Raw genomic sequence first — 15202 nt, 5'->3', positions numbered from 1 at the left:
CGCCGCATGTCTCAGCTCGCCCGCCGTCTGCTCCTCTGGAGTTATCCGCGGCTGAAATCGCTGCACACCATTCATATTAAGGCAAGCTCAACCGTGCAGCCGATGCGCTCTCACGGCAGCCTTGCGTCCTGGAGAATGGAGACTCCACCCCGAGTCTGTTCAGCTGATATGGGCGCGATTCGGGGAAGCCCAGATCGATCTGTTGCTTCCCCCGAGATCGCTCATTGCTAGTTGTTCTTTCCCTGACCGAGTGCTCTCGGCACGGATGCACTGGCTTACAGCTGGCCTCGGTGCACGCGCAAATACGCGTTTCCCCCAGTGAGCCTGCTCGCGCAGTTACTGTGCAAGGTCAGGAAGAGGACGAGGAACAGGTTGCTGGTTGCGCCCCTCTGGCTCAACCGGACCTGGATGTCAGAGCTCTCCCTCGCGATAGCCCTCCCCTGGCAGTCCCTTCGAGAGAGCACCTACTCTCTCAGGGACAGGGCACCACCTGGCACCCTCGCCGATCTTTGAAGAGATTTTAGACGCGAGGAAGACTTAGGTAACCTCCGATTGCGGTGGCTAATACCGTCACTCGGGCTAGAGCCCCCTCCCCGAGCGCGCCTATGCCCTGACGTGGAGTCTATTCACTGAATGGTGTGTCTCTCGCTGAGAAGACCCCCGTAATTTGCCAGATCAGCGTTGTGCTTTCTTTACGCCGAGAGAAGCTGGAGAGCAGGCTGTCGCCCTCCACACTCAAGGTTACGTGGCTGCCATCTCCGCTCTCATAACGCGGTGGCTGGCAGCACCGTGGGAACGCATAACCTCATCATCCGGTTCCTCAGGGGCGTTAAGCGAATTAATCCATCCCGCCCCCTCTCATGCCCTCTTAGGATCTCGCCCTCGCTACACAAGCCGCGTCAGATCCCTTCGATCCTCGACTCAGTATCTTTCTGTCCCTGAAGACAGCTCTGCTGGTCGCGTTGATATCGATTAGAGGGTCGGGGACCCGGAGGCATTTTTCGGTCAGTGACTCGTGCCTGTAATTGGGCTGGCTTCTCTCACGTCCTGAGACCCCGCCCGCGATATGTGCCCAAGGTTCCTACCACTCCGTTTTAATACGAGGTAGTGCGCCTGCAAGCGCTGCCCTCGGAGGAGGCAGACCCAGCCCTTCTTTATTGTCCAGTTCGCGTTTTGCGTATTATCCGGACCGCACTCAGAGTTTAGATCATCTGAGCAGCTCTTCGTCTGTTATAACGGTCGGCAGCAGGGAAGTGCCGTACCGAAATAAGTTCCCACTAGATTGTGGATGCCTTTCTTTCACTATCAGAGCCGAGATGAGCCGCGTCCCCCGAGAGCGCGTGCGCACTCCACTCGGAGCTTCGCATCCTCTCGAGCGCGCGCACGCGGCGCCCCTCTAACAGACTTCTGTAGAGCTGCGGGCTGGGTGACACCCAACACATTTGCAAGGTTTTACAATCTGCGAGTGGAGCCGGTTTCCTCAAGGGTATTAGGTAACCCTTGGTGATTGAGGAAACAATTCGGTAGGGTGTTGAAACACGCTTGCTGCGCCATTTTCCCTAACACGGAGATACGAGCGCCTTTTTATCTGTCAGTAAAGTTCCCCGTTAGGTGAGCCCTGCAGATTCCTCCGTGGCCCCCAGCACTGACTCAGCGGAGGAGTCACTTGCTGGCCCACTACGTTGTAGGTCTGCCCGCTGGTCAGCCCGCGTTTTGGGTAAAGGTGCCTGCTATGCGTGATCCCCACTAGGCGATCCCATATGCTTATTCCGCCACGGTTAAGTCCCCCCCCTGGGCGGACCCGTGTCTTCCCTCCCCGCTAACCACTCTTTTGCTATGCGTACTCCCCCTTTTTAGGGCTAGTCCATATGTAAATTCTGCCATCTATCCCCCCTCGGGTAACGGATGGCCTCCGCAGCGTCCTCCCTATCGGGATTGCATGCTTCCCAACGTACTGTCGTATTTCCTAGAATTATCTAGATGCTCACGACTTCCCAAAAAATATATCTAAATCCGTAAAACTTCTGTTGAAGTAGGATAAATTAGGGCCAGGGACACGTTGGAGGACCGCGCCCCCCATGATGTGGGTGCGTCACGCTTGCTTGACTATCTCCTCATCGGGGGTGTTGGTAAGGTGCAGTCATTATGGCGCTTTCAATGGGCTCCCAATGCGTGGATTTTACAAATCAAATCCACTTATAGTGCTGAAGTTCCCCCCGAAGGGGAACGTTCGAGGTTACTAAAGTAACCCTTCGTTCCCCGAGGAGGGGAACGGAAGCACTATACTCCGTCGCCATAATGACTGTCCCTTAGCTGTTGAAAGTCTCTTCAGCTTAAAAAGGATAGCGTCTGCTGGCGCCAGGTGAGCTTATATACTCAGTTGATTGCTTATGCCGCTCACCTGCGCAGGCTTGCGCTGCCAATTCATTCTTAATTGGCCCGTTCAATACTCTTTCAGACGAGTAGCTTCTGAACCGAACCTCCCAATGCGTGGATTTTACAAATCAAATCCACTTATAGTGCTTCCGTTCCCCTCCTCGGGGAACGAAGGGTTACTTTAGTAACCTCGAACGTTATTTATAGAGGTTAAGGAGTCGTCTGATTGGAAAATCAGCGTTAGCTAATGTGGACCAGGTGCTATTAATCGTAAGCACGTGCTCCTCTCGAAATTAGTTTATAAATAAACTTCACTAAAAGCCATCTTAAATAGGTGGGTTTGGAGTTTTGATTTGAATAATGTAAGGGAGTCAGTGTTTCTGATGGCAGGTGGTAGTGAGTTCCAAAGCCGGGGAGCAGAGCGGCTGAATGCTCTGTTGCCCATAGACGAGCAGAGGGAACAGACAATTGGAGGGAGGAAGAAGATCACAGTGTGCGAGAAGGAACAGAAATGTGGATGAGAGCAGACAAATATAGAGGGGCAAGATTGTGGATGGTTTTGAATCTTAACATCAGGATTTTTAAATCAATCAGAAAATGAACTGGTAACCAGTGAAGCTGTTGCAGGACAGGGGTGATGTGATGAGAAGAAGGGGTTCTGGTGACGATATGTGCAGCTGAGATCTGGACCAACTGAAGGTTGCGGAGGGATTTATGAGTGAGACCAAAGAGAAGTTGCAGTAATCTAAACGAGATGTGACAAGGCATGGGGGGTAATAGAAGGGTGGAGACGGGTAATGTTGCGTAGGTGGAAATAAGCAGATCGGGTGATGTTATTGAAGTGAGAATCAAAAGATAGGGTGCTATCGAGGATGACACCCAGACTCTTGACCAGTTTGTAGGGATAAATGGAACAGTCATCAATAGAAAGAGCGAAGCTGTCAGTTTTGGAGAGTGATGATTTGGTCCCAACAAGCAAACCTCAGTTTTTAAGTTATTTAATTTGAAAAAATTAAGAGAAAGCCAGGATTTGATTTCTGCTAAGCAGACATTGAGGGATGTAGGTGGAAAACAAGAAGAGGGTTTGCCTGAGAGATAGAGCTGGGTGTCATCTGCATAGCAGTGGAACTGTATGTTATATTTACGGAGAATATTACCAAGTAGAAGGAGATAGATGAAAAAAAGCAGGGGTCCCAGGACTGAGGCCTGGGGAACACCTGAAGAAAATGTAGTATGCTGAGAAATGAATGAGCTGAGTTGAATGAGCTGAGTACAGCCAGAGAGATAAGATTTGAAACAGTCAAGTGGGATATTGGTGATGCCAAGAGAGCATAGTTTATTGATGAGGGTGCTGTGATAAATAGTGTCAAAGGCCGCACTTATGTCAAAGAGAATAAGATTTTAGTCCAGAATCAGCTGCCATAAGAAGGTCATTGGTGATTTTAATCAGGGCAGTTTCTGTGCTGTGGAGTGGGCAGAAACCGGACTGGAAATGTTCAAACAGGTTATTCTGACATAAGTGGGTTTGGAGTTGTGTTGTTACAATTTTTTTAAGGATTTTGGAAATATATGGTAAATTAGAAATAGATCATAAATTATTAAAATTAGATGGGCCTGAACCAAGTTTTTGGAGTAATTGCTGCAGTTTTGAAGGAAGCAGGAACAGTTCCAGTGGAAAGAGAAGAGTGAATAATGGCTGAAATGAGAGGGACGAGAGAAGGCAGACAAGCTTTAACCAGAACAGTGGGGAGAGGATCTAAATGAGAAGAGATAAAACTAAAATGAGCAGTGCTTTATGGTTTTCTGGGGAGTCAAACAGTATTTAGGTGCAAGCGAATATCCAGATGTTAAAAAACACTGCATACTCTTCACTAAAGAAATAATGCTTGAAGCTTTCTTACAAACATGCAAATGACGGACTTTCACTCTGTTATGGTTAAACACTGCAGTGACTCTACAAATCTTGTGTGTTCTCAACTTTTGGGTTAAACAAATCAAAGAGAACATCAACAGAGTCTGCAGGTACCTGTGTGCTCTGTGTTGAGATATGGCCTTCATAAACTGCACACTAGTGTTCTCATTTAGGCAGCTCTTTCTGTCAGGTACTGACCAGTCTTCAATGCTTGAAGTGATATACTGCTGAATTCATGATTATTAGCCCTCCTATTTTTATTTTTATTTTTCAAATATTCCCCAAATGATGTTTAACAGAGCATGGAATTTTTCACAGTATTTTCTTTATTATTTTTACTCCTGGAGAAAGTCTTAATAGTTGTAATTTGTCTAGAATAGAAGCAGTTTTTACGTTTTAAAAACTATTTTAAGGTCAATATTATTAGCGATATTTTTATTTTGATTGTCTACAGAACACGCTATTATGTTTGGAAATGTTTTGAATAAAATTTCTTTCTGTTAAACAAAAGTTAAGGCAAAAATATACAGAGGAGCTACACTGAAAAAAATTATTCAAAGATGATTCCTTGGATTTACTCAATTTCTTTATGTTAAGAGGTGGTAAACAATCTATTTGGGCTGAATTTAAACAAACAAATTAAGTTGAACATTACTAAACTTAATTTGTTTGTTTAAATTCAACACAAACAAATTGTTTGCAACAGTTCTGCATGCAACACTTTTTACAGTGTATAATTTAGGAGGGCTAATAACTTTGGTCGCAAACGCATTCAGGGCGTGTCAGAATCCACTTTTGCTAATATAAGGACGGAAAAATCCGCTTTTCACCATGGCGCATGATCTAAAAGGGTTGAGCTTATTTTCCTAATGACTTATTGGTGTGTTTTGAAAATAAACCAATCAGAGTCTTATCTCCCATTACCTTTAAGAGTCAGTTGCATTGCGCCATAAGCCCATGTGCTATTTACATGATGACTTTGTAAGTGGAAAAACTGAGCATTTCACTAGCAAGAAGACAGTTAAACAGAGCATACAGCGCAAGAATGAGGGATAAGGCCTCTCATTATCTACTTTCACTTTCGCTCTCGTGGATAGGGAAACCTTGTACACACAGACATCATTTAGTGTATAAATAATTAATTTCATTTGTTAAGCGCAAAGATTTGTTTCAAAACTATTTCTAAATTCAGTTCTAATTTCCAGCAAACGAATAAATGAACAATAATAACGAAGTGTGGTCAAGTTATATCCAAATACACATGCTGTGCCTCATATGGTCTAAAACCTGACAGGTGGACAAATCTAAGCTTGTTTTCGATAAAACTAATATAAATATGGATATAATAAATAATACTGCTAATAATGATAACATTATACGAAAGCAAAATGTTATGTATAAACTGAAAAAGCCTCCCGAGATGAAGAAGGCATGAAAGTATGATTTTTATATTTATATAGGCAAGAAAATAATGTTTTGAAATATTTTAATCCTTTATATATATATATATAAATATATATATATACATCCTTATTATATCCTATGTATATCCTTAATATTTTAATTATTTTTCATATGTAAAGACTATTGCGTATTGCTCTACATCTTGTGTGTATTAAGCAGTGTGTAAGCAAGGCGCACAACTAACACAATCTGCACTAGACAATAGACCTACTTTGTTCTGTAGTATCTTCTGAGGACAGCATGCCAAGCAAGCATTGTTGTCAATCATCAGCTAAGCGTTAAGTCTTGAACTTGCACTGTATATACATACAGTGCCCATAAAATTGATTTCAGGCTGCATGACCAATAATTGGTTATTTCAAAGGCATATGGTGATTTTCTATTGGCACTGTATAAATAGAGCAACAATGCCTCCATCACTCCTATCAGCTGTCTGTTTCATTCAGGGTTGCTGTACTACAACTGTCATCTAGCCTAGGGATTCCCAACCTTTCCAGCTTGTGATCAGTAGTGGAAAGAGTACCATTAGTTGTCTAAAAATAGTGCAAGCAAAATAAAAGTATCTGTTGTAAATATTACTCAAAGTATGAGCAAAAAGTAGACATTTCAAAAGTACTCAAGAGAAGTGAGTAGTGAGTATTACGCTGTAAAAAGCTGATGCATTTACATGTAACATTGTACAACGTAGCATTCTGTAGTGCTGAGTTATTGTCCAGCAGGCACCCATTTTCATCACACAACAAAACAGAGATGTGGAACGCTACAGGCGCAGCTGGGTTTTCACTTGTTCTGTAAACACTTGATAAACTTTCTGTTATCATTGCAGGGACTCAATACTCATCACTGAGGATCGTTGTTGTGTTCACCAGCTGAAGATGGAGAGTTGCGTTGAGGGCAGAATGCTCTCACGGCTTTTTGGTAATGACAGTAACTAAAATTTGACTAGATATTTTTCAGGACACTTCTATACAGCTTAAAGTGACATATAAAGGCTTAACTAGGTTAATTAGGTTAACTAGGCAGGTTAGAGTAATTAGGCAAGTTCTTAGATAATGATAGTTTGTTCTGTAGACTATCGAAAAAAAATTGCTTAAAGGGGCCAATAATTTGTCCCTAAAATGGTTTTAAAAAAATTAAAAACTTCTTTTATTCTAGCTAAAATAAAATAAATAAGACTTTTTCCAGAAGAAAAAATATTATCAGACATGCTGTGAAAATGTCCTTGCTCTGTTATACATCATTTAGGAAAAAAAAAAAAAAAAAAAAATCGAAAGGGGGGCTAATAATTCTGACTTCAACTGTATCCTGTATTGCTTCTTTATGTATTCAAGATATGTCTTCTGTATAGCTCATATCTCACTTTTGCAACTGTCTTACATAATGCCTAACTCATATTTTCTATCATCAAGGCAATTTTAGGGTCAAGATTATTAGCCCCTTTAAGTTATATTTTTTTGATATCCTATCATTCAATACATACAATAACTTGCCTAATTACCCTAACCTGCCTAGTTAACCCAATTAACCTAGTTAAGCCTTTAAATGTCACTTTAAGCTGTATAGAAGTAAATCTAGTCAAATAAATATAAAAATAAGTAAAAATATCTAGTCAAATATTATTTACTGTCATCATGACAAAGATAAAATAATCCGTTATTAGAATTAAGTATTAAAACTATTATGTTTAGAAATCTGTTGAAAAAATCTACTCTCTGTTAAACAGAAATTGTGGAAAGAATTAAACAGGGGGGGTAATAATTCTGACTTCAACTGTATATCGTTTATAAGTATAATTTATAATTCTGTATATTTATTGTGGGCCCCCTGATATCCTGCTTAACTTGCTATGTGTGTGTGCACTTATCGCGAGCCTCCGCTGAGTGCACATGCACAGCCGAGAACTGCGAAGGCTTCTATACTTGACGCGCTCGCCGGAAACCAACTGTGCAGACGAATATCAAATATCGCAAATTAGAAAAGGTTGGTCAGTTAAATCATGCTACTGTAAGTAATGTTTATTCAGCAATAATTCTCTAGTACCGATAGCACTACCGTTAACGTCAGAGCTTATCAATACATCAGTCTTTTATACTGTAGCACCGATACCGATAAAGTACAGAGTTTCAGTACTCATCCATAATTTTAAGGCAATGAAATTACTTACTTAAAGTCAACTATTTGCTTTTAAAAATAAAAGCACTTAATAGATTTTTACTGTGCATCTTGCAGCAATAGAGTGTTTATTTCAAGCAAACACAAGTTTTCCCATTTTCTCTGAAAAATTTAATAGGAGGATTTCGGAGAGACTGATAACGTGTCTGACGACTGAACCTGTGTTATTGTGTGCTAAAATGTTGCCCTGGCTTTCCTGGTTATTTTCCAGGAGATTATCCTTGAGTCTTGAAGCTGTTCTGATATGAGACAGTGTATCTATGGTGAACATTGTGTTGGCTGCATGGTGTTATCATTGCTCTTGTGGGATGTGGCAACATTGTTTAAAAGGACTTCAAACCATTATAATTGAATTCAAAATATGATTTTCATTCATTTTCTGTCATCTCACCTCTCAGGTCGATTAAAACATTAAGAAGTGACTCTGAAGTAGTGCCATGTTTATTTAGATTTGAACAGTCTATCAAATACAAAGCTGAATTTTCTTAGCACCTTGGTCATGGCAAGGTTATAATAGTTTTGGATTTTTCATTAGTTTAATTTTTCATTTAGTTTCTATTTCGTTTTGACTTTTTGTTTCGAAAATCAGTTAGTTTTATTAGTTTTAGAGGCAGATTTACTAGTTTTATTAGTTTCTAAGTTTTGAAATGTATTAGTTTTAGTTGAGTTTTTATTAGTTTCAGTATTAGATTCAGTTTAGTTTTTTTTCTAAATGAGGATACTGTATTTGTTAGGTGCAAGATTTAAAATCATCAGAATAAATAATGTATAATAAAAACTCAGCCATACATTTTTGAAACCTGTATTCAGAGAACACATCACCACAATCATCTACCACTACCATTTACCCATCCTCAAATTCAACTACAACAGTCCACAAGATAGCAGCCCGAAGTACATTATGTGTGCAAGGCTGCTTCTGAGATTAGAGACACAGTAGTGATGGGAAGTTCAGATATTTAACACAGATGTTTGGACTCAACATATTCAAATTATGTAGTCACCAATAGTAGTTTCAGTCAGTTAAAAACATCACCATGATCTCAAAAATGTCTTACAGTAAAGTTTTTCAACCCAACTGAATCATGATTTTCTTATTTAAATTCCATTACGATTTTCTGTTATGAAATAAACTTACGTCTTTTTTACCAGATCCTCTCATTTAAAGGTGCAGTAGGTGATCTTCCACAATGCTAACAGCTTAGCATAAATCTCTGAATCACAGTCCCTCCCCTGCTGTCTAGAGCCACGCCTCCTTAAACACGAGCACAGCACAAGAACCCTCTTTCATGTGTTAAAAGCGACTAGTGCTTGTCCAGCGGCGTGCGAGCCAAACTGACATGCGATTTCAGAGTGAATATTTATAGTTGCATGGTAAACAATATAGGGAGAGACTAGGCGGAATAGCTTAGACAGCCGAACAGTTGTTCAAATCTCAATATATATGTTCAAATACTTATCGGTATTATGGGAGATGTCGGTCCGACTCTATTTAATTGGATGAACAATTTTTAGTTTTATGCCTTACCCAAAATATAAAAATACATATAAATACATTTAGATCATTTACTTGAATCATTACTATTAGACTGTGAAGAGACTTTCAACCAGCACAACAAAAAATGCTTCTGAAGACCATCACCTACTGCACCTTTAAGCCCTCGGTTTACCAGCGCTGCAGTTGTTCATGTTTAGTTCAGTCACAGCAGGCTGTCAAGTACTGTTTGTGTTCGGTTCACTGAATCACGCATGTGCAGTATTATCGGTTCACTGCTTCTCAATTTGATCTCAGAGTACCATTACTGTTCTAATAACTGAATGAGAGTATATCTTGGATTATTTAGAGTCAGAGGTGGGTATTACACTCAAAAAAATGATATGTTGGCGTTAATTAACTTTTTTTTGTCCACTGGTTCCACGTAACCGAGTTAAGTTACCTTTAAGAAAGAATATTAATTTTAGGGAACTTAAGTTAGTTACATAAAGGTAATGTAATGTTGTTTAGTTCAATCAACGTAACATTTATAATTTAGCTTTAATCAATGTAGTTATTTAAGTTCAATTATTGTAAAATTGATATTGTTATGTTTAACCAAATAAAAAAAACAGTTTCCGTTTCATAGAGTTTATTCAATAGCATTTTTACAGTTTTACACATTTTCCAGCAATAAAATGGTTATCAAAATCCAAATACTGTCTTTATCTGTATCTTCACTTATTACAATAAGTTAAAATATTAATACTTTAAAAATAATAGTAATACAAGTATGAAGTAAATTGAAAACAATAAATGATTTTTAAAATATGCTTACAAAAACATCATAAAATACACTTTTCAAAATAATACTTTTCATATATTACAAAAAACATTCAAAAATAATATTCTGCCTTCAAATGATTTATCAAAAATATACTTAGAAAAATTAAGTCTTCTTTTGTAAACTATACTGTACCTTCTTTACACTGAAAAAGCAGAGAACACTTCAGTTGTTCAAAGAAAGATTAACATTTTAAAGCAAAGTAACACGATCAGCAATACACCATAAATTAGACCAACCATCACAGAACATGCAATAGCTACACACATTCATCTCTGACACTTGCACCATTTATGCACATTTGCACCAGACACTTTCTTACAACCACTCCCTATATCTAAAAAACAAAACATTGTGCATGAAGTCTGCTTCACACAGGTGTGTGGGCTTGACAAACCACATGTAGAAGCATTCTTAATTCTTAAAATTTTTTGTATAATTAGCACATCTTGGGTGTATCGCCTCTTCTTGTTGATTTGCTGAATGTGTCCTCAATTGTAAGTCACTTTAGACAAAAGAGTCTGCTAAATGTTAATGTAACTACTGTAGATTCATAAGGTGGTGTTGCACATCAAGGTTTGCGCTTCATCATGCCCAGCATCCTAAAAAAGTCAGGTAAAAAAATAAAAATTTACCAACAGATCAAAGGTGAAAGGAGGAATTGGTTTAAGAGGAAAATACAAAATGTTTAAAAAAATAAAAATAAAATAGCTTACCATGTACTCCCTCACTTAGGGGCTTTGAGGATGCATTCACACCTTTTTTCCACTGGTGATGTTCTAAATGACATGAAATGACAATTAGTAATTTACTAAATAATTATTAGTTACAAATACTAGTAATTTTTACTGTACATCATTTTAATGTGTGTATAGGCATCTAAAGGCATAGTACCTGGATGATCCGGTCTCCTCAGCCAGATATGGGACTTTAGAGGTTGAGCTGTAAACCTGTAAAGGGAGAAAATAGATGTGAGTGAGCAAAGATTTAAAATAATAAAATATAATAATATAAATAGCAAACTACTAAACTTAAAAATTAAAAATAAGCTTACATTAAATATGTCATCATGCTAGATGTTATCCTATTTAAGTGTCACATATGCTTGTCAAGATTTTTAACAGTTAACAGGCTTGAATACAATTAGATAATAAATAACAATATGCCAACACCACATTTTAATTAATATTATGTAAGTTATGAAAACTGGCATTCAAACTCGACAAACTGCTTGACACTCATTTAAAATAAAGACTATCAAATCAAATAAAAAATCAAATCACTTTTATTGTCACATTATCAGCAGCACGTGTGCTATGATGAGTGAAAAGCTTAGACTATTCTAACATGACTATTCCTTACTACCAACGTTTGCAAATTTATTTTGGGGGAGTTAATATATACCAAGTATAAAATTTCACAGAAATGCAAAACAAACTATACATTTATATCTATAATGTGGAAAAGACACAGGGAACATGGCAATTTCATAGCAATACTATACACAAACACAACAGAGTATTACAAGAGAGTACATTTATGATTCAAATGTTGTCACAGCCTCAGTATAAGTACATAAAAAGTAAAAAAAATCTCACCTGTATGTCCACATTGGGGAAAGCTTTGTGCACGTTCTCAATTTGTACTGTAATCTTTATCTTTTGATTCCCATAATATGGCGCCGAGCTGAGAGTGATCGTTGTGGTTTGAATCTTCTTACTTCCTGTGTTGTTTTGAAACTGCGCATGTGCAGATATTACTCCACCTATTGACCAAAATGCAGTACTACAGAAGCAACACAACTCCCTTTCATCCATGTTACATAAGCGAGCTGTTTAAATGTGAAAACTAACTTTTTCTAATTTTTTCCAACACAACACTTTTATTTTTTATACACAAACATAGGCGAGTTGTTTAATTTAAACATAGTTACATTCTTTGGACCAACTAAAGCCATAATTCATTTTTTGAGTGTAGGCTTATTAAAAAGTTAGTAGTTTGTGGATAAGTGCTTACTGGGGATGCAAATCATTTCAAATGATTCAGTTCGATTAGGTGAACTTGTTCAACCGGTTCACTTAGAAGTTTGTGCATTATTGGGCACAAACGTGGTAAAGTAATAGTTTTAAGTCTCTGTATTTAATGCTGTCACCGTGCTGCTGTCATGTCCACTCGTTGTTTTTGTCGCGGAAGCAACAGCGAAGAGCTGGAGGAAAACCGGCTCGATCTGGCCAATTGCAGCAGGACTACAGACTCTGAGGTGCCGCACGGTCAAACACCTGCAGCGCGAATTAGATTTCTAAAAGTCTTACAGTAAGATTATGTATTAAATACATTTACAATTACGAAAACGAAGGAGGTTTTAGCTATAATTCTAGTTAGTTTCAGTTAGTTTTGTATGTACACAATACAGTTTCAGTTCAGTTTTTTTACAAAAAAAACTCGTTTTCATTTTTATTTTAGTTAACGACAATTATTTTACATTTTAGTTTTTGTTTTTTCGTTTGTTTTTGTTAACTATAATAACCTTGGAGCATGGAATAATTAGCAAAAATACTTAAAACTTAATAAAGTTGTGTCTTTCTGTGAATTTAAATGCATTATAAAGAGCGTCGCATTGGAAGCATGAGATTTATTTTACTGAGAGTACTACTGAAATGTGTTAAATTATGTATTTTAAATGTATTTCAAAATTGTTATACTGTATGACTGTTTCCTTAACCAGGTCTGTTACTATAATTTAACTATATACACACTATGCAAATCCTGGTGGCCTTAAATTTTTATGGCTGAATCAAATTAACCTTAAGAGTTCACTGAACTTATAATATGGTAAACTGACATAAAACAGCTTGCATAACTTATAAAATTAGGTCAGAACATGATTAACTTAGTTTATTAAGTTACAATGGCCAAAAAACATAAGCTGTCAGAACTAATTGATTATATAATTTTTTACAGTGTATAGAAAGACATCACAATATTCAATCATTAATTTTCCTTTGGCTTAGTCCCTTTATTAATCACAGGTTGCCACAGCGGAATGAACCGCCAACTTATCCATCATGTTTTGCACAGCGGATACCTTTTTCACCTACAGTATACACTCCCATTTACACACATAAACTTTGGCCAATTTAGTTTATTCAATTCACCTAGGGCAGGGGTGCCAAACTCAATTCCTGGAGGGCCGAAGCCCTGCACAGTTTAGTTCCAACCCTGCTCCAACACACTTACCTGTAGGTTTCAAACAAGCATGAAGGACTCAATTAGTTTGATCAGGTGTGTTTAATTAGGGTTGGAACTAAACTGAGCAGAGCTGCGGCCTATTTGGAACTGAGTTTGACACCTGTGACCTAGGGCATGTGTTTGGACTGTGGGGGAAATCAAAGCATTTGGAGAAAACCCACGCCAACACAAGGAGAACATGCAAACTCCACACAGAAATTGCAACTAGCCAGGACTCGAACCAGTGACCTTTTAGCTATGGTGCTATGGTGCTAACCATTGAAAAACTATAATACTTTTTTTTTTCTTTTTCCCAAATGATGTTTAACAGAGCAAAGAATTAGTAGAGTGTGGATTATTGTATTTAAAAATAATTTGGTATTAATGCCATAGGTAGATCTGCCACAGCTGGAAAAATTCCTAGAGGAAACACTGAATTATATCCATTAACTATAAATAAGGGGTGCTTCTGGAGATCTACCTTCCTGTAGATTTAAGGTGTGTGTTTGATCAGGGTTGGAGCTGAACTTAATTTAAATATCATTTAGTATACAATTAAAGATAGTATTATTATAGAGGAGTGCGGGGCACAAAGTAACGCGGGGTTAAATGTAGCACTGAGTTTTAGGTATTTGCTCAGGGTTAGCCATGGCATGCTTCCAAGGTTTTCACCACAGTGTCGGCAGACATCTACCTGCCAATTATTGAAAACGTTTGGCAAAATTTGCATGAGAAACACAGAAAAAACTATTTTTGCAGCATTAAAAATAGTTTTTGTGTAAACCTGTGTAACTATGTACGTTAAATCTTATATTGTTGTGATTACCATCTTCTAGGCTAAAAGATGAAACCATTTTGGAAGATGTAAAACAGTGACTGCTAGCCAGTTTTGAGGAAAACATGACACAGCGGGGTTAGTTGTTACAGGGTGTTACATTTAGCCACACACTGTTGGACACCAATTAAACTAACTAATTGTTGAACTTTGGGTGTAATGTTGGGAACTTTTTAAATAAAAAATGTTTAATAGAAACTATTTTTTTAATAGAAACTATTATAATAGAAACTATTTTTAATAGAAACTATTAATAGTTTTTTTTTTAATAGAAACTATTTTTCAAAATAGAAAAAAATATTTTATTGCTAAAAATGCAAATAAACGCATTGTATAATAATGGATAAATGGTTAATAATGCAAATAGATTCAAATGTGTTTATCCAATAAACAAATAAATAAAGTGCTATGTAGAATAAAAAAGAAATGTGACAATTACTAAATTGACAATTACTGAATTTAAATTTATCGTGTGAAATCCGCCTTTATAAGCATGTGCTACAACTAACACTCTGACTGTTACAACTTGCCCCACAGGTGAGGTAAACATTTTGACTCCTGGCACTTTTGGCAATACTACACAGAAACCATAGGTCCGGCGATCATACTTTCAGTGCTCATTTGTACAAGAGGCTTGTGTGTTGCTGGTAAAAAAAAAAAAAAAAAAAGGTTTATCTAACCCCATTACTTTGTTCATTATTTAGCCAAAACCAAAAAGTGTTATTTTTTGTGCCCCGCTCCCCCCTATAATGTATTGTTATGTAATAATAATAATATTACCAAATAAAATATCCATCATGGAGCAGCCCAGCAATCAAATTTACAGTATATATATAAAAAAACATTTATTATTTTTATTTGTAAATTAATTTTAAGAAAACTAATCGCTTACAATGA

General features: G+C 37.7%; 2 long non-coding RNA genes across 4 annotated transcripts in view; one reads left to right on the top strand and one right to left on the bottom strand.

The window, feature by feature from the left end:
- The window catches only part of LOC137488778 (uncharacterized), a 385094-nt gene that overhangs the window by 304588 nt on the left and 65304 nt on the right, over window positions 1-15202 (top strand). The window contains exon 8 of one of the 3 annotated variants that reach the window (XR_012397099.1): window positions 6579-6670. The exons of the other annotated variants lie outside the window; for them this stretch is intronic. This is a non-coding gene — a long non-coding RNA (uncharacterized lncRNA). The remainder of the gene's footprint in view (window positions 1-6578; window positions 6671-15202) is intronic. 3 annotated transcript variants of the gene reach the window in all.
- On the bottom strand, window positions 10039-11969 carry LOC137495290 (uncharacterized). Its single transcript, XR_011015204.2, has 4 exons — window positions 11841-11969; window positions 11137-11192; window positions 10959-11021; window positions 10039-10844 (listed from the first exon to the last, which is right to left on the bottom strand). It is a non-coding gene; the product is annotated as an uncharacterized lncRNA (long non-coding RNA).

This window comes from Danio rerio, chromosome 21 (assembly GCF_049306965.1).
Source record: "Danio rerio strain Tuebingen ecotype United States chromosome 21, GRCz12tu, whole genome shotgun sequence".
NCBI lineage: Eukaryota > Metazoa > Chordata > Actinopteri > Cypriniformes > Danionidae > Danio > Danio rerio.
This window is presented reverse-complemented; position numbering and strand designations above follow the sequence as displayed.